At 48.8% G+C, this 17,548-nt stretch overlaps 1 protein-coding gene and 1 pseudogene across 1 annotated transcript in view; one reads left to right on the top strand and one right to left on the bottom strand.

The window, feature by feature from the left end:
• LOC141144686 (glucosylceramide transporter ABCA12-like) overlaps positions 1–17,548 on the top strand; it is a 276,390-nt gene that overhangs the window by 246,267 nt on the left and 12,575 nt on the right. The gene's annotated exons all lie outside the window — the stretch shown is intronic.
• Positions 15,297–16,627, bottom strand: LOC141144687 (inorganic pyrophosphatase pseudogene; annotated as a pseudogene).

Below are 17,548 nucleotides of genomic sequence, written 5' to 3'. Positions count from 1 at the left end.
AGTGTTGCTAAACCCAGGACTAGGGATGAGCTTCGTGTTCTGTTCGATCGTTCACCGAATTGCAAACGATATGGGCCATTCACGCCAAATAATCGCAGTGCATTGCTGGCTGATGATTGGCCAAACATGCACTATGACCCGCATGCTTGGCCAATCATAGCGCTGTCTGTACAGAGAGCTGTAATTGGCCAAAGCCAGGGTGCCCCACACTATATAAGGCCACCTGCACATCACCTGCACATCGGCCCTGTGTAGTGTGTTCTGGCGTTGAGAGACAGACTGCACTTACAGTGTATTGTGTATATATATGCATCCCAGGTGTTGTGTGTGTGTGTGTGTGTGTGTGTGTATATATATATATATATATATATATATATATATATATATATATATATATATATATATTCACTGTATTCAGTTTAGCTAGATCCATTCCTGTTATTATCTTACTACTGACAGGCAGGCAGGTGTTGTTACAGTATTTGAAGAAAATTTCTGGTGTTCTTCTGATCCTATTAGTCCTATTAGCTACAGTATTTACAGTTAGTGTAGTGCGACCTCTGCACAGTGTTCAGCTAAAGCTGCCTGTAGAAGATTGGTGGTGTTTTTCTGATCCTCTCACTACCGCAGGCAGTTACATTATTTTTTAGTGTAGTGCGACCTCTGCACAGTGTTCAGCTAAAGCTACAAGTTAGTGTAGTGCGACCTCTGCACAGTGTTCAGCTAAAGCTACAAGTTAGTGTAGTGAGACCTCTGCACAGTGTTCAGCTAAAGCTACAAGTTAGTGTAGTGCGACCTCTGCACAGTGTTCAGCTAAAGCTACAAGTTAGTGTAGTGCGACCTCTGCACAGTGTTCAGCTAAAGCTACAAGTTAGTGTAGTGCGACCTCTGCACAGTGTTCAGCTAAAGCTACAAGTTAGTGTAGTGCGACCTCTGCACAGTGTTCAGCTAAAGCTACAAGTTAGTGTAGTGCGACCTCTGCACAGTGTTCAGCTAAAGCTACAAGTTAGTGTAGTGCGATCTCTGCACAGTGTTCAGCTAAAGCTACAAGTTAGTGTAGTGTGACCTCTGCACAGTGTTCAGCTAAAGCTACAAGTTAGTGTAGTGCGACTTCTGCACAGTGTTCAGCTAAAGCTACAAGTTAGTGTAGTGCGACCTCTGCACAGTGTTCAGCTAAAGCTACAAGTTAGTGTAGTGCGACCTCTGCACAGTGTTCAGCTAAAGCTACAAGTTAGTGTAGTGCGATCTCTGCACAGTGTTCAGCTAAAGCTACAAGTTAGTGTAGTGTGACCTCTGCACAGTGTTCAGCTAAAGCTACAAGTTAGTGTAGTGTGGCCCCTGCACAGTGTTCAGCTAAAGCCACAAGTTAGTGTAGTGCGACCTCTGCACAGTGTTCAGCTAAAGCTACAAGTTAGTGTAGTGCGACCTCTGCTGTCAGAGAGGTTACCTGGTTGGGCACCGGGGCGCGTTGGTGTCCGTGTCTCCGTGCGTGCTGGGGCGCGTGTTCCGGGGGGTGCTGGCGTGTCTGGTCTGACCGGCCGTGGCGTGCAGGGTGGCGTCCGGGCGGATGTGCGTACGCGCGTCCGCGCTAGCGCGCATTCGCCTATGGGCGTAACTGCAGGCGTGCCCGGTGGCATTGGTGTGCACGCCGGCATCGGGAATGCGCTCAGGCGTGTGCGGGGGCGCGCGGTGCTTTGGCGAATCGGCGTACGCACGTGCGCGGCGTTTTGGCGCCAATCAGCTTATTTAAGTCTGCCTCTGTCCCTGTTCGGTGCTGCCTGATCAAACAGCTCCGTGTCTTGTTCCGTGATCATCTTGTGTTCCTGTATCTCCGTAGTGTTTACCCGTTGTGACCCGGCTTGCCTTTGGACCTCCCTTGATTGCTGCCTGAACCCGACCCCGGCTTGTCTGACCTTGTTTCTGCCTTCTCCCTTGTACCGTTGCTGCCAGCCCGTTGCCGACCTCTGCCTGTGTGTGACCAGCCTGATTAGCTCCTGCTCAGCATCTGCTCCATCCAGCCCTGAAGCTCTACCGGTTGCTTGCCAGACCATCTTGCTCCAGGACCCTAGCTTCAGGCCCTCATACCATTCCGCACTCGTGGGCCTCCTGTCTACTCTACCAGGGGCCCCGAATCGGATACGTAAGGGAGCCTACCCTCTGCCCAAGCGGACTCATCTGTCTGGTAAGTGTGGGACCTGACAGTATCAGGCAGCCATGACTGAGTCCGGGCAGGGGGCCTCCCCCATGGATGAACTGTGCAGACATCTAGCGGGTCTTACCCAAGCTGTCAAAAGCCTACAGGAGGGCTATACCAGACTGGAAGGACAGGTCCAGGCCCTCTCGGCCCCTCCTCCGGGAACAGTATCTGCTAATCCTGCCTCAGCACCTTCTGTAGTTATGCTTCCACCAGAGCCTAGTGCCTACACCCGAAAAGTTTTCCGGAGATCGTAACAAGTTCCGGGCGTTCCGTAACGCATGTGAACTATACTTTGCATTACAACCCCGTACGTTCTCCTTGGAGGCTACCAAAGTGGGGTTCGTCATATCCTTGTTAACCGGCGAGCCTCAGACCTGGGCCCACCATCTGCTGGAGCAAAAGGCCCAATCTCTAGATTCTCTGAGTGACTTTTTCTTAGCCATGTCTCAGCTGTATGAGGACCCTCAGCTAACAGCCACGGCAGAAACCGCCTTGCATTCCCTTCAACAAGGCCGCAGAGCAGCCGAAGATTATGCTGTGGAATTTAGGCGTTTGAGCTCCGATACGGAGTGGAATGACGCAGCCTTGCGTCACCAATATCGGCTGGGGCTGTCGGATCCCCTAAAGGATGAATTAGCACGGGTGGGGGTACCTCAGACACTTGAAGAATTAATTAACTTGTCAATCCAGATTGACCGTCGCCTCAGGGAGAGATGCTCTGAGAGATCTGCTGGCCACCCACGCCTCACCTGGATGTTGCCCAGGGTCCCTAGTGCCCCGAACCAAGCTCCGCTCGTCTCGTCTACTCCAGCCCAGGAAGCCCCTGAGCCCATGCAGTTGGGACTGCTCAATTCCCTCTCTGACCCCAGAGGAAAAGACACGCAGACGCACACTCAATCTGTGCCTGTACTGTGGGGAGCCTGGACACTTTGCAAAAGCATGCCCCAATAAAAGACGTAAGTGCCTGCCGTCCTCCTCGTTGTGTGCACCTGTCTTACCCAGTGTCGGTAACCACCTAACATTTTCCATTGTATTACAGTTACCTGGAAGGAGCATCCCAGTTCCGGTCAATATTGATTCGGGAGCATGTAGTGGATTCATTGACTGGACCTTCGTCGAAAACCATCACATCCCTACTCAAACTAAAGCCCAGGGACTGGCAGTTTTCTTAGCGGACAGCTCCACCCTCCGCTCCGGACCTGTTACCCAAGAAACGGTTCCCCTATTGGCCACCATTGGCCCGGAACATCAGGAACTTTTACGCCTAGATGTCATCTCCTCTCCCCTCTTCCCAATTATCCTAGGAATACCTTGGCTACAGGCCCACAATCCTAGTATCAACTGGTCTACGGGCAAGATCCAATTCTCTTCTGAATATTGCAAACAACATTGCTTACGAGGGACTCCTTTAACTTCCTCCCAATGCCTGTGCATGGACTCAGAAACTAAGTCCAACCAAGATCTTCCCGAACCTTACCGGGATTTCCTGGATGTGTTCAGTAAAAAGGGGGCAGAAAACTGAAGTCCCTTTCGGGAGGATTTTCCCTCTAACTGAGCAGGAGCTGGGCACCTTGAAAACCTATATAGATGAAAACCTGAAGAAAGGGTTCATCCGTCCTTCCACATCACCAGCTGGGGCAGGCATCTTTTTCGTGGAAAAAAAGGATCACTCTTTACGTCCCTGTATTGATTACCAGGAGCTTAATAAGATCACTATAAAGAACAGATATCCACTACCTTTGGTTCCCGAATTATTTCAGAGATTAGGATCTGCTATCATCTTCACTAAGCTAGACCTCCGTGGAGCCTATAATTTGATACGCATAAGAGAGGGGGACAAATGGAAGACAGCCTTTCGTACTCAATTCGGACATTACGAGTACCTCGTCATGCCCTTTGGTCTGTGCAACGCACCGGCTACATTCCAGCATTTTGTCAACGATATCTTTCATGACCTCCTGGACTTATACGTCATCGTTTACCTGGACGATATCCTGGTTTTCTCTGCTTCTCTGATGGAACACCGCCAACACGTACGAAACGTACTCACCCGGCTTAGACAACATGGGCTTTACGCCAAACTTGAAAAATGGGAGTTTGAGCTCCAATCTATCCAGTTCCTAGGCCTGATCATTTCCCCTGATGGCATTAAAATGGATCCACAAAAAGTATCCGCTATCCTGGACTGGCCTGCACCTATAGACAAGAAGGGAGTACAGCGTTTTATTGGCTTTGCCAATTTCTATAGGAAATTTATTAAGGGATTCTCTTCGATCATAACTCCCATTACAGAACTTATTAAACAAGGAAGCCGGTTCTGCTGGACCCCTAAGGCACAAGAGGCCTTTGAAAAACTCAAAGCGCTGTTCACATCAGCCACTATTCTCAAGCATCCCAACCCTGCCTTGCCCTTCGTTCTGGAAGTGGATGCTTCCGAAGTTGCAGTTGGAGCTGTGCTCTCACAGAGACAAGGCGCCAAAGCACTCCTGTACCCTGTGGGATTCTTCTCACGTAAACTCTCCTCTTCTGAGAAAAATTACGACGTGGGAGATCGGGAACTTCTAGCCATTAAAGCAGCCCTGGAGGAATGGCGTTATCTCCTGGAAGGTGCAGCGCACCCCATTTTGGTCTACACAGACCACAAAAACTTAGAATATCTAAGAACGGCCAAGAGATTGAAACCACGGCAGGCCAGATGGGCACTTTTTTTTTTCCCGATTTATTTTCCATATCACCTATAGACCCGGATCCAAGAATGTCAAATCCGACGCCCTTTCCCGAATGTTTCCCGATTCTGAGAAGACCCTGTCTTCAGACACCATCCTACAGGAAGATCTAATCTCCCAAATCAGACGAGCCTCTATGGGAATGTCTCCACCTGCTGAAGCTTGTGCCAAAGATGGGCTGTTCTGGTTCAAGAATAAAATTGTGGTCCCTGAGGAGTTAAGAGTACGGGTGTTAAACCTGTGCCATGATCACAAACTTGCTGGTCACTTTGGCACACGGAAGACAACTGACCTTGTCCAACGCACCTTTTGGTGGCCTCACCTTACTAAGGACTGCAAGGAATATGTGGAGTCTTGTAACACGTGTGCCAGAAACAAGACTAGCCGGACAAGAGCATGGGGTCTGTTGAGACCATTACCAGTCCCAGAGAGACCATGGGCCATGATTTCAATGGACTTTATCGTTGAACTCCCCCCATCAGAAGGCTTTTCGTCCATTTTTGTTGTGGTGGACAGACTGTCGAAAATGGCCCATTTTCTCCCCATGAGGGGCACCCCTTCGGCCATGGAGACTACTTCCATCTTTATTAAGGAGATCGTCAGACTGCATGGGGTTCCGACCAATATAGTCTCAGACAGAGGCGTCCAATTTACCTCCAGATTCTGGAAGGCCCTTTGTGGCGCCCTTGAAATCGAATTGTCCTTTTCCTCGGCCTACCACCCTCAGTCAAATGGACAAACCGAGAGGACGAATCAAACCCTGGAGCAATACATCTGCTGTTTTTCTGCATTCTGCCAGGATTACTGGGCTTCCCTGCTTCCCATCGCAGAGTTCGCCTACAATAACTCACTACACTCAGCTACTAATCAGTCTCCGTTTTATGCCAATTATGGTTTCCACCCATCCTTCTTGCCTGGACCATTTCCTGAGTGCCCTGTTCCTGCGGTATCCGAAACTTTGGATTTTTTTTCAAACAACAACAAATTGCTGCAGGAAACCATGACCAAGGCTCAGGAAGACTACAAGAAAATCTTTGACAGGAAAAGACGGGGAGAACTTGTCCTGGAACCCGGCAATTCTGTCTGGTTGTCTACCGCTAACCTCAAGTTGGCCTGCCCGTCCAGAAAACTGTGCCCCAAATACCTGGGTCTGTTCTTGATCAAAAGGAAAATCAACAATGTGGCATACGAACTTGACCTTCCTAACTCCCTGAGGATACACCCAGTCTTCCACGTGTCCCTCTTGAAGCCTGTTACCCCCAACTCTTTTTCTGGCCGTAGTATTGGGCCACCCAAACCTATCTTGGTTAACGGCGAGGAGGAGTTCGAGGTGGAGGCAATTTTAGATTGCAGAAGAAGACGCAATCAGATCCAATATCTGGTAAAATGGAGGGGCTATGGACCCGAAGACAATTCATGGGAGCCAGAAAGTAACCTGCATGCCAGAGAACTTCTTCAGTCCTTTAAAACTTCTCATGCCACAAAGATGGCCCAGCTGGGCATCCGGAGTCTGCCCTTGAGGAGGGGGCACTGTCAGAGAGGTTACCTGGTTGGGCGCCGGTGCGCGCCAGGGCGCGTTGGTGCCCGTGTCTCCGTGCGTGCTGGGGCGCGTGTTCCGGGGGGCGCTGGCGTGTCTGGTCTGACCGGCCGTGGCGTGCAGGGTGGTGTCCGGGCGGAGGTGCGTACGCGCGTTCGCGCTAACGCACGTACGCGCTAGCGCGCATTCGCCTATGGGCGTTACCGCAGGTGTGCCGGTGGCGTTGGCATGCACGCCGGCATCGGGAATGCGCTCGGGCGTGTGCGGGGGCGCGCGGTGCTTTGGCGAATCAGCGTACGCACGTGCGCGGCGTTTTGGTGCCAATCAGCTTATTTAAGTCTGCCTCTGTCCCTGTTCGGTGCTGCCTGATCAAACAGCTCTGTGTCTTGTTCCGTGATCATCTTGTGTTCCTGTATCTCCGTAGTGTTTACCCGTTGTGACCCGGCTTGCCTTTGGACCTCCCTTGATTGCTGCCTGAACCCGACCCCGGCTTGTCTGACCTTGTTTCTGCCTTCTCCCTTGTACCGTTGCTGCCAGCCCGTTGCCGACCTCTGCCTGTGTGTGACCAGCCTGATTAGCTCCTGCTCAGCATCTGCTCCATCCAGCCCTGAAGCTCTACCGGTTGCTTGCCAGACCATCTTGCTCTAGGACCCTAGCTTCAGGCCCTCATACCATTCCGCACTCATGGGCCTCCTGTCTACTCTACCAGGGGCCCCGAATCGGATACGTAAGGGAGCCTACCCTCTGCCCAAGCGGACTCATCTGATCTGGTAAGTGTGGGACCTGACATCTGCACAGTGTTCAGCTAAAGCTACCTGTAGAAGGTTGGTGTTGTTTTCCTGATCCTATCACTACCGCAGGCAGCTACATTATTTACACGTTAGTGTAGTGCGACTTATGCACACTGTTCAGTTAAAGTTACCTGTAGAAGGTTGGTGGTGTTTTCCTGATCCTATCACTACCGCAGGCAGCTACATTATTTACACGTTAGTGTAGTGCGACCTCTGCACAGTGTTCAGCTAAAGCTACAAGTTAGTGTAGTGCGACCTCTGCACAGTGTTCAGCTAAAGCTACCTGTAGAAGATTGGTGGTGTTCTCATACTAATAATACTACAGGCAGGCAATTGATTTTGCTAGCTGCAGTATCAGTATATATGTATATATATATCTCCCAGCTTAGTGCAGCTACATCTCACTGCAGGCCATTAGTATGTCTGGAAGGCCAACAAGGAGAGGAAGACAGTCACAAGCCAATAAAAGAGGGCAAGCAGGCTCTGTGTCTAGAGGCAACAGTGCTGGTCGTGGACACGGTGCATCCTCAGCACGTGGCTGTGGGACACACTTGGCCTTTTTTTTGGCAGCTGGCTGTGTTGAGCCGCAACATGCGGAAAACTTGGTCGAGTGGATGACCAAGCCGTCCTCATCCTCCTCATCCTCTGTCACCCATGCTCAGGGTACTTTGTCTGGCAAAGCAGCTGCCAACGCGGCCTCTTCCTTCGGCTCAATGACATCAGTGACTCCTTCCCTAGCCCCACCATGTCCTCCTGAGGAGTCCCTCGAACTGTTTGACCACAGTGTTGGGTACATGCTCCAGGAGGATGCCCAGTGTTTAGAAGGCTCTTATGATGATACTGAGCTAGATGAAGCCAGTAACATGAGCACGGACAGAGGGGGTGCCCAAGAAGGACAGCAATCTGGCAGTCATGCTCCCCCTGCTGCAGCATACTGCCAGGTTTGCTCCAGTGATGAGGAGGGAGGGGATGATGAGGTCACTGACTCAACGTGGATGCCTGATAGGAGAGGGGAGGAGGAGGCACATCACCAAAGAGGCAGGATGCCCTCCAGGGGCCAGCCTAAGGGCAGCACACTGACTGCATCACACCTCAGAGCTCCGCATGTGCAGGGCGCTGCTGTCTCTGCGCGTTAAGTTCTTTGGTATGGGCCTTTTTTGAGATGAGTGCATCAGATGGCACTGCTGATATTTGCAACATATGTCTCAAGCGTATCTAGCGTGGCCAAAACATCTCCCGCTTGGGCACCACATGCTTGACCAGACATATGTTGACCTGCCATGCAGTTCATTGGCAAGCGTACCTAAAAGACCCACACCAAAAAACAAAGAGGACCTCTCCTTACTCCTAATCAGCTGGGATCTCCAACTCCACTATACCTTCAGTCCTCTCTGAGACCTGCATTGAGAGGAATGAAGGTGTAGAATTAGGTGTGTCACAGTCAAGTACTTGCGGGCAATCTGCTATCGGTACACCGACATCAGATTGTACCAGGCAAATTTCCCTGCCCCAGCTGCTGCACTGCAAAAAGAAGTTCGCTCACAGTCATCCACATGCCCAGCGGTTGAATGCTAGCTTGGCAAAATTGCTAGCACTTCAACTGCTACCTTTTCAGTTGGTAGACTCTGCCCCCTTCCATGAGTTTGTAGAATGTGCAGTTCCTCAGTGGCAGGTTCCCAAATGTCACTTTTTCTCACGGAAGGCGATTCCGGCTCTCTACCGGCATGTGGAAGGCAATGTCTTGGCCTCACTGGACAGGGCGGTCAGCGGTAAGGTGCATATTACAGCTGACTCATGGTCCAGTAGGCATGGACAGGGACGTTACCTAAGTTTCACTGCGCATTGGGTGACTCTTCTGGCAGCTGGAAAGGATGCAGGACAAGGTGCAGTAGTGTTGGAGGTTGTTCCGCCACCACACCTCCAAAATGCCACTACTAGTGATTCTGACACACCTCTCTCCTCCACCCCCTCTTCTTCTTCCTCCATGGCCTCTTCCTGTGCTTTGTCCTCAGAACCAGTGGTGCTCCGTAGGCGTTCAAGGTGCTACGCAAGTATGCAGGCCAAAAGATGCCATGCGGGGATGCATGCACTGTCCTGTCACCATTTGAGGAGGCCACGAGGATGGTGAGCAGTGACAGTGCATGCATCAGTGACACTGTCCCCCTTGTCCACCTGTTGGGGCACACGCTGCGTGGAATAATGGACAGGGCACTTGAGGCAGAACAGAGGCAGGAAGAGGAGGACTTCCTTAGCTCTCAATGCCCCCTTTATCCAGACAGTGTTCCTGCGTACCCGCCAATCACACAGGAAGAGGACAAGGAGGAGGAGGATTGTGTCAGTATGGAGGTGGAGTCTGGCACCCAGCATCAGCAGCAGTCTTAAGGGATCATTTACAGTCCCAAGAAACACATGGACTTGTACGTGGCTGGGAGGAGGTGGCTGCGGATCATGTCATCCTTAGTGACCCAGAGGACTCCGGACCGAATGCCTCAGCAAACCTAAGCTGCATGGCCTCCCTGATCCTGCAAAGCCTGTGGAAGGATCCTCGTATTCGTGGTATCAAGGAGAAGGACCAATACTGGCTGGCAGCCCTCCTTGATCCACGTTACAAGGGTAAGGTTGCGGATCTTATCTTGCCGTTGCAGAGGGAGCAGAGGATGAAACATCTTCGGGAGGCCTTGCAGAAAGGTCTGTGCAACGCGTTCCCAGAGACTGGGAGGTTATCAACTCCTGTTTCTGGACAACGTGTTGCTGAGGCTTTGGTCAGTCAAAGAAGGAGCGGTGGAGAAGGTGGCCGTCTGACCGATGCGTTCAGACAATTTTTTAGTCCGCAGCCCCAAGGTATGATAGGTTCCATCAACCATCGCCAGCATCTGTTTTACATGGTGCAGGAATACCTAGGGGCAAGATCTGACTTGGACACCTTTCCCATTGAAAATCCTCTGGGTTACTGGGTCTTGAGGATGGATCACTGGCCAGAGCTTGCACAGTATACAATTGAGCTACTGGCCTGTCCTGCATCTTTCGGAACGCACATTCAGTGCTGCTGGAGGCTTTGTAACTGATCACAGGGTGCGCCTGTCCACCAACTCGGTCGATCGACTGACCTTCATAAAAATTAATCAGTCTTGGATCACCACCAGCTACCAAGCACCTGATGCTGATGTAACCAAATAATTTTTTTGAAATGTCAGATCCCTTCAAAGACTGCCTATGCTGATGCTGAGTGACTAGTGCTGAGTGACTATCCTGTTATGCTGAGTAATTATCCTCTTCCTCCTCAATGATCATGCTGATAGCTTGTAAGAACATTTTTGGTTCTGGGCGCCGCCACCAGTGCCTAAGGCCCAATTTTTCAGCCCCTGTTTAAGAGGGGCGTGTAATTACAATTTTTGATGCAATTCTTTGCAGCAAGGCTAGTTCCTGCACTCCAACTAGAGTATCTGTGAGGGGTTGCAGTGTTGTGGCTCCAGCACCAGTGCCTAAGGCCCAATTTTTCTGCCCCTGTTTAACAGGTGTGTGTAATTACAATTTTTGATGCAATTCTTTGCAGCAAGGCTAGTTCCTGCACTCCAACTAGAGTATCTGTGAGGGGTTGCAGTGTTGTGGCTCCAGCACCAGTGCCTAAGGCCCAATTTTTCTGCCCCTGTTTAACAGGTGTGTGTAATTACAATTTTTGATGCAATTCTTTGCAGAAGGGCTAGTTCCTGCGCTCCAACTAGAGTATCTGTGAGGGGTTGCAGTGTTGTGGCAGCAGCACCAGTGCCTAAGGCCCAATTTTTCAGCCCCTGTTTAACAGGGGTGTGTAATTACAATTTTTGATGCAATTCTTTGCAGCAGGGCTAGTTCCTGTGCTCCAACTAGAGTATCTGTGAGGGGTTGCCGTGTTGTGGCACCAGCACCAGTGCCTATGGCCCAATTTTTCAGCCCCTGTTCAACAGGGACATGTAATTAGAATTCTTGATCTAATATTTCACAGCAGGGCCCATTTCTGCACCCAAGAGTAACTGTGAGGACTTACAGTGTTGTGGCACCAGCACCACCACCACCACCAAAGGCCCAATTTTTCTGCCCCTGTTCAACAGGGGCATGTAATTACAATTCTTGATCTAATATTTCACAGCAGGGCCCTGTGAGGGCTTACAGTGTTGTGGCCACAACAACACCTAAAGCCCACATTTCTGAGTATATAGGGCAGGCCCCTACTTTCAAACATCCAACTTACAAATGACTCCTACTTGCAAACGGAAGGAGACAACAGGAAGTGAGATGAAATCTACCCCTAGGAAGCGAAATTCTCTCCTGTAAGAGTTAATATGGGAAAAACTTTTCTCCTTTACACTCATGCTTTATCACCAATCCTTGTTTCACTAAAAACCCCAAATTTTCAAAAAACATTTGTCATTGGGACAGAAAGTGAGGTGAAGAGGAGCACAGACAGCAAAACAAATGTCACAGGGGTGATAACCCTTCCCTATGTTTTCCAAAAAGCTTAAAATAGATTTTTTTGGCTGGAGCTAAACATGTTAAAAATGTACCAGTTCAAAATTACAAACAGATTCTACTTAACAACCAACCTACAGTCCCTGTCTTGTTTGCACCGCCTGTATACTGCTGTTCAGAGTATATATGGCCTGGGCGCCCACACCTTTCCTTTTCTAATTTGGGTGTGGGGTTCCCCTTAATATCCATACAAGACCCAAAGGGCCTGGTAATGGACTGGGGGTTCCCATGCCATTTCTCTCACTGATTTTCATCCATATTGCCAGGACCCAACATTACATTAAAGCCGCAAGCAGTTTTAAATGACTTTTATTCCTTTAAAAATGTCATTTTGTGCAGGGACTGTTCTAAGCACGGGAAACACGTGCCACTTTACAGGCATACTATAGACACCCCCCAGGTACGATATTTAAAGAAATATTTCACTTTTTTTTTATTTTTACTTTAAGCATCATTAAAATCACTGCTCCCGAAAAAACGTTCGTTTTTAGGACAATACCATGCAAATTAGCCTTTAAAATGAGCACTTTTGATTTTGAACGTTCGAGTCCCATAGACGTCAATGGGGTTCTAACGTTCGTGCGAATTTTCGGTCCGTTCTTCAAACAACGGGGGTGTTCGGCTCATCCCTACCCAGGACCCTGCATTCACTGTATCTGGTCTCCCACAGTACAAAGGACGTGGAAATGCAATAGTTTTAGTAAATATAAACTGCTAAACACCTTTTCTTATCAGCGGTATATAGCAGTTCTGTAAATTCTATCAGCGTCCAGCCAAGCACTGGTTAAAGCTTATAGGAGGAGTTTTCTCTCTCCTCTGACTGTCCTATGAGGCTGCATGACTCCTGACCCTCTGTCTGAACAGTGCTGATTGGCCCTGTGCTGATCACATGCACCCTCCCAAGAAAGAAAAACAAACTTTCTAGCAATACACAGCAAACTGAGCATGTGCAGAGTGCCCCCAAGGCTCTGTGCTATCAGCTGATGGATATGGGACAGTGGAAGAAGGGGAAGATCAGAGAAGACAGGATCAAACAGCCTTTTTACACAATGTGCAGGATTAACCCCTTAGGTTCCACAGTGAGTAAAACAAGCATGCTTTACTGCATATACAGCCTGATTTTACTGTTGTGGGTTTAGTAACACTTTAAGGGTCTATTTATCAATAATTTCACATACATGATTTGATCTGAAAAATGAGTGAGTTGGTGCAAGTTGTGTTAATCTTGGGTGAAAACATTGATAAATAGACCCATTAGTACTTACATGGGTTTATTGTTTACCACTTCCCTATAGCAGATTGACGGCCAGGCGGTGGTTGGACTGGGCATCATATGACGTCCAGCAGGATAACCCCCTAGCGCGCGCCCACCAGAGCGTGCAGCACTGCGATTGGGGACGATGTGTGTCCCTCGAACACAGCGCTTCCCCGATCATGGTAAACAGCCAGTGAATTTGGCTGTTTACCACATGATCAGCTGTGTCAAAGTCACAGCTGATCACATGTCATAACAAACTCAGCGGCGCGCTCCTTGCGTGCCACCGGAGGAGTGCAGGGCAGGGATCGAGGAAGGCGGGTGTCCCTTGGACACAGCGCTTCCCCGATCAGGGTAAACAGCCAATGAAATTGGCTGTTTACCATGTGACCGGCTGTGTCCCATTACAGCCGGTCACAAATGTAAACACAGAGGAGAGGAGAGAGCAGGGATCAGTAAGTGAGATTGTCTATAACAGTGTATTGTCTGTACTTTACCACTGTGCACAACATGACCCCCCCAATAAAGAGGACCTGTCACACAGCCCATCTGTCAATCAGCCCATCTGTCAATCAGTCCATCTGATCAATCAGCCCATCTGATCAATCAGCCCAGCCAATCAATCAGTCCATCTGTCAATCAGCCAATCAATCAGCCCATCTGTCAATCAATCAGCCCATCTGTCAATCATCTGTCACAGGCCCACTGCCATCAGTACCGCCATTGGTACTGCCACACAGGCTACCAGTACCGCCATCGGTACCACCCCCAGTTCCTCCATCAGGTCCACCATCGGTACCGTCATCAGGCCCACCGCCATCAGTACCAGTATTGGTACCGCCACACAGGCTACTAGTACAGCCATCGGTACCACCGCCAGTTCTGCCATCAGGCCCGCCATCAGGCCCACAAGCTATACCACCACACAGGCCTGCCACACAGGCCCGCCACACAGGCCTGCTAGAAGTACCGCCACCTGTACCGTACCGCCACCACCACCTGTACCACCATCGGTACCACCACCACCCGTACCACCACCTGTACTGCCATCGGTACCACCACCACCCGTACCGCCACCTGTACCAACATCGGTACCGTCACACAGGCCCGCCACTAATACCACATTGGTACCACTACTACCACCAGCAGTACCATTACATAGGCCCGCCAAAAGGCACTACCATAATGTCGCAAAGGGTTTACACATCTGAGGAGGCATATGCCCTTCTTACCATGTCGGATGATGAGAGCAGCGGGGAGCTCCCATCATCCGATTCTGGTTCGGAATAGGAGCCAGTGGAGGATAGTGGATCAGAGTCCGAGTCCTGGGAGGAAACCGCCCCTCCCAAAAGAATGAGTCAGGACCGAGATCAGGACCAAGATAAGGAGATCTGCCCACCACCTGCAGCGCCAGACCCCAGGAAGAGGAGCCCAGTACAAGCACTGGAATCACACACCCAACCCGAAGAACCCAGTCCTACCTTCCCGATGCCCTGGCAAACCCCTTATGGTTGCCTGCCAACTCAGGATCCGCTATCATCCCCCCTTTCACTGCACAGCCAGGTGTGCAGCCCAACACTACAAATTTTTCTCAATTTGATTATTTTTGTTTATTTTTCCCACAAGATTTGCTGCAGAATATGTTGGATCAAACTAACCTGTATGCATCCCAATTTATTGCTGCCAACCCCAATTTTTCCTATGCCTGCATGTTCCAGTGGTGACGTCTAACACTGAACAAATTTAAATTGTTTTTGGGCCTTACGTTTAATATGGGGCTTGCAAAAAAGAACGAAGTACATGCATATTAGTCCACCAAACCCATCCACCACATGCCCATATATTCCTCTGTCATGTCCAGGACAAGATACGACATGATTATGCGTTTTCTCCAGTTCAAGGACAATTCACAGTGCCCTCCCCGAGATCATCCCAACCACGACAAATTGTACAAGATATGCCCCCTAATCAATTCCTTTTCCCAGTGATTTAGAGACGTTTTTATCCCGGACCAAAACATTTGTGTGGACGAGTCCCTCATACATTTCACTGGCTGACTGCACTTCAAGCAGTACATACCAAGCAAGAGAGCCAAGTATGGGCTGAAATTAAATAAATTATGTGATCGAGCCACTGTATATGTCTTCACATTCCGGATCTACAAAGGCAAAGACTCCCAGCTCCAGCCCCATGATTGCCCCACATATATTGGAACCAGTGGGAAAATTGTCTGGGAGCTGGCATACCCCCTGTTCGACAAAAGATACCATTTATATGTTGACAACTATTATTTTTTTTTTTTTTTTGTGGACAAAAGTAGCTTTATTTGCTTCTATTGTACAGGGAATCTACACAGAAGGTTGGAATATTTATTTAGCAGATTACAGCATGCCTGTTCAATTTGAGGTTAGAAAATAGCAGTCTGAACAAAAAGCTCATATTGTTGATGCACAATGGAGAAGAAAATGTCTCTATCATTGACATTAACAAACTGTTGTTGCAGGACAGCATCAGTCATAGCAGACTATAAAATACAGAACCTTGATGTACCTAAAAGGATTAGAACGTTTGCTTTATGTATTGTCATATCTTTTCTATAAAAATCTTCTTTATGTTGCACATGATAATGTCTGCAGAAAGGTGTGCAATAATAGCATGAGGTCATCTACTGTTAATTAATTCTTATGATAATAGTACCACTTGTCCACATCTTCTGGTAGAGACTTTGCAGGTCCACATGGAGGGGTAGCATTCACAATGGTTTCCGCTTCTTTTTGTTTGCAGGTAAAAGGACTTTCTTCTATGGTGGTATTGGTGCAGTTGATTTCCCCTCCATCTGACTTTTTGGTTACCAGTGCCTTCCAGTGAGCATGGGTACATTTTATCACATCTATTGCAAAATCCTTATTTTTAAATTCTGCATCAAAGGCAAACTGGTTCTCTGGTTTTCCATCAGGAACTTTGTACCGTCTAAACCAGTTGACAGTGGATTCCAGATAATTGGGTTTCAGTCTTCTGACATCTTCAATGTCATTGAAATGAGACGCTTCGGGGTCTTCAGTATTAATGGCAATAATTTTCCAGTCCGTTTCTCCTTCATCAATCAATGCCAAGGTGCCAAGGACTTTAACCTTGATAACCTCTCCTCTTTCACATACCTTGCTCCCAATGTCACAAATATCGATGGGGTCATTATCTCCTCCAAAACCTGTATTTTCATCAACATGTGATGGATTTTCCCAGGTCTGTGGGGTCGCTCCATAGTTCCAAATATAACCCTTGTGTGGGAAAACATTGGCCACATAACACAGCTTGCCTTTCTTCACATCTTGTTTTATAGGATTTAAAGGATCTATTGTGGCAATCTCCAACTTTGCATTTGTCCATCGTGGCACCTGTACCACCATGTTGAATATGTGTTTGGCTTCATCGGCGTACAGAGGAATATCATGGAACAGAGAGATATACTTTCCCTTGCAGTCTTTGAAGAACAGTCAGTACTCCAGGCTGTTGGCATTGGCCCTCTGCTCGATGCTGTATGCCATGCTGTTGGTAGGAAGCCGTGTACTCTCACTGGAAGGCAGAGATACTGAGAGTCGACAACTATTATATCAGCCTGCCCCTTTTTCGTCACTTTTATAGTAAAAAAACCCCGGCCTGCGGTACTTTAAAAAAAAAAAAATGGAAGGGATTCCCACAAAATCTGTTGACAAAAAATTGCAAAACGGAGAATCGGCATTCATGAGGAACGAGGAGGTGTTGGCCATGAAGTGGAGGGACAAGAAAGATGTCCACATCCTCTCTACCATCCACAATGACACCGTGGTGGAGATCCAAAGAAGACGTGGCCCCATTGTAAAGCCGAATGTGTCCACGATTACAATATGTACATGGGGGGGTGGATGTAAACGATCAGATGCTACAGCCCTATTTATCAACCAGAAAGTCCCGTTATTGGTACAAGAAAGTTGCATTTCACCTGTTTCACATAGCCCTTTTTAATTTGTTTGTCTGCTACCAAAAAGCAACTCAAAACCAACAAATCACCTACCTCAAGTATATTGAAGATATCATCACTGCCCTCATTTACCAACAAGGTCCCACCCCAGGAAGCATTCGCTCTGATAGCGTGAGTTGAATTCACGAGCAACACTTTCCCTATTACATTCCCCCCACAGAATCTGGAAGAAGACGCCAAAAGAAATGCCGTGTATGCAGCAGAGGAGGAGTAAGAAGAGATACCAACTATTATTGTCCCCAATGTCCCTCCCAACCTGGACTGTGCATCGGAGATTGCTTCAAAAATTATCATACATCCATCCAATATTAGTTCCCCTTATTATTAACAGACTGCCATTTGCCTGCTACCATGTTAATTAACTGACCCTGGCCTGTTTACTGACGATGTCTTTGCTTGCCGATTTAAACCACGTTTCTGACTTCCACGTGCACCAACCTCAGCCTGTTTACCGACGATGCCTCTGCCTGCCGATTTAAACCATGTTTTTGACTTCCACGTGCACTGACCTTGGCCTGTTA

This window comes from Aquarana catesbeiana, linkage group LG05 (assembly GCF_042186555.1).
Source record: "Aquarana catesbeiana isolate 2022-GZ linkage group LG05, ASM4218655v1, whole genome shotgun sequence".
NCBI classification, from domain to species: domain Eukaryota; kingdom Metazoa; phylum Chordata; class Amphibia; order Anura; family Ranidae; genus Aquarana; species Aquarana catesbeiana.
The sequence above is the reverse complement of the archived record's forward strand: the minus strand, read 5'-3'. Positions and strand labels throughout refer to the sequence as shown.